The 2,715-nt window shown below is 39.6% G+C and overlaps 1 protein-coding gene across 1 annotated transcript in view; it reads right to left on the bottom strand.

The window, feature by feature from the left end:
• The window catches only part of WASF2 (WAS protein family member 2), a 26,655-nt gene extending 26,237 nt beyond the window's left edge, over nt 1-418 (bottom strand). Inside the window, 1 exon segment of the mRNA XM_015557240.1 lies at nt 391-418. The gene's annotated coding sequence lies outside the window, so the exon portion shown is untranslated.
• Nucleotides 419-2,715: the final 2,297 nt, after the last annotated feature.

The raw sequence follows: 2,715 nt of genomic DNA, 5'->3' as shown, positions 1-2,715 counted from the left end.
GAATGCCTCATTATAGACTCACACACCCACCCACATCCTGTTGAAATTCAGTGTGGAGCTGAACCTACAAATATAACCAGACTCTCTCCAAACACAAGGTGTTACTGACAAATTAGTTTAGGTCACTAGAGTAATGTGGAAAAGAGTAAGACAGAAATGGGACTCCCAAGGTGGACAGATAAAGTATCTGATTGGGAGAAACAAGAAAAAAGAGCTTACTTGTGATGTGAAACAAGGAGAAATTTCTAATTTCATAAAGGAATACCAGCTATGGACCTACATTCAATAAATGTAAGGCTTCTTCTTATCCTGATTTGGTTGGGGGAAAGCAGCCCAGGAAATAGGACTTCTATATTCTAGTATTTCACTTTTTTTTTTTTTAATTCTCACCTGAGGATGTTTTTCCATCGATTCTAGAGAGAGTGGAAGGGAGCGATGGTGGAGGAGGGGTAGGGGGACAGAGAGGGAGGAGGGAGAGAGAGAAACATCAACATGAGAAAGATACATCAACTGGCTGCCTCCCCCTTCAGTCTGTAGGTGGATGTTCTAACCATTGAGCAACAGGCCAGGGCCAATATCTCACTTATTGAGCACACTGTATATTTATCAAAGACCATTCACACCTGGTAATTCTGTAATTTCCTATTATCTTTTTTTGTGGGAAATACCACCTTTTGTTCTTACCTTTATTACACTTCAAGCTCTAATCACAGCTTTGCTCTTAAAACTAAAATTTGGGGGGGATCATTTTCCATTCAAAATTGGTTTCTTCTAGCTTCACCTATTCCATAGAAAACTGCCTCTTAAATGGCCAAAATTAGGCTTTCCTCTGAGTAGGATCCATCTGGTTGTCCAAAGGAAAATACATTTAAATTGTGAGTCAGAAACCTGGATGCCAGTCCTTAGTCTAATGATGACTGGCAATTGGGGGGATGGGGTGGTGAGGGGAGTCTCAATTCATCCTCTAGTTCAGCTGTGAGCTGCACTAAAAAAAACTCTTAAAAGATGCTATATGAAACTGGGATTTTTGTTTGCAAACTATTCTGAACTCCAAAGAAAAGATTTATTCACATAAAATATTTCTTGTATCTCTATCTTGGCTCAAGTTCCCTGTTATGTATCCACTTAAATTATACACGGTCTACAATGTTATCATTGATGACTTTCAGTCACAGACACAAAGTTCATTTTATTGTCGCAGTTTAATGCCAATTTCTAGCAATAGCCAATTCATCAAAATGGAATGGTCTGAAATATTCCATACTACCCATCTAAATGGGCTTACCTTTACTCTGATTAGATAAATATAAATTATAAATGATTTCATTCAGAAATGGAGAAATTTTACCTAACATTTGTTGATACTCAAGTACCAGATTTCTTTGAGCTATAATCATCAATTGAGCATTATAATCACAGAGGGATTTAACATGAAAAACAACTAAGTTGCTTTGAAAAATAAATACCAACATAAAAAGTATCAAACCTCAAAAAATCAGTGCACAGGATTACTAGAAATATGTCAATAACTTGCAATATTGTGATAATAGATGCCAATAGTCTTCATTTTTATATCCAATGACAGAAGAGAATGAATTCCAGTTGGTGGTGCTCAAAAATCTGAGATAAGAAGATACAAAATGCATTCTTCTCCAAGTACCTGGGCTTGAGTACCTGGGAGGAAGCCAAACCTGGGCATGTGCAACCATATGGGAAACACACAGTTGTTTTTTATGGAAGATTGTCTAATCCCTCTTTACTGCCTCACTCAGAGATGGAGAAGATGGGGCTAGCTGTAACCTTTCTTTCCTGGTTCCTGCAAGGAGCAGTGAGTACTGCACTAGATTAAGCTCCCTATAGACAAGGTACTGGAGTACCCACTGGTGGATTAGATACAGAGGCAGGTTTGAAAATGAGGGAGAAAGGAGATAATCAGAGCCGAATCACACACCAGGCACCGAGAAAGTCTCATTTCATCCTGCCAGCTGTCTAACCATTCATTTTAATCTCAATGATGCCTCACTTCATACTCAAGCTTCTCTGCAGTAACTGCTCCCTCTTTGGGATGGAAAGGCCAAAAAAGAAACTTACTTTACACAACCGAGAAAGGCCAGGGAAAAAAGGTTGCAGAGCAACAACAAAAAAGGATATTCAGCAAAATGTTTTGCTGACAGCTCAGGGCAATATACAAACACACTGTGTGGTCATGGAGCAGGCAGAAGTAGCGGTCCTGGATGTGACTCTTTAATACACTAAGTGAGGAGAGAGGCCTAGCAATCACAATTACATGTGAACACTAGGAGTAGAATCATGGAGCAGACATATAATTCCATTCTGCTATCTGTAACAAGAATTCATTCCTGAAAAAGTGTCACACACGCACCTGCACTAACAGCCAAGCCGCCAGCAACTAAGAGTCCGCAGCAAAGGGCAGCGTACATCTACTTCTCACAAGGTCTATTCACCACTTAATACATGGTATTTATAAGAAAAAGTTCTTAAGCAGAGAGGAAAGTACGTATCCATTCTTGTCTTTCTACCCTGTTTACTGGGCTGTTACCAAAGCCCTCATAACCCAATCAGCAGTGGCACAGAGCAGCAAGAACATGGACAGTAAGAGGCAGAAGTGTGGGTTTTAACCACTACTGGCAAATTTTAGTTTGGGGACCTTGGCAAGCAGTCAAATCTCTTGGTCTGTTTCCTAAACTGTTAAAT

Source organism: Myotis davidii, unplaced genomic scaffold, assembly GCF_000327345.1.
Source record: "Myotis davidii unplaced genomic scaffold, ASM32734v1 scaffold149, whole genome shotgun sequence".
In the NCBI taxonomy this organism is placed as follows: domain Eukaryota; kingdom Metazoa; phylum Chordata; class Mammalia; order Chiroptera; family Vespertilionidae; genus Myotis; species Myotis davidii.
Note: the sequence above shows the minus strand (reverse complement) of the source record. Positions and strands in the feature narration are given on the sequence as shown.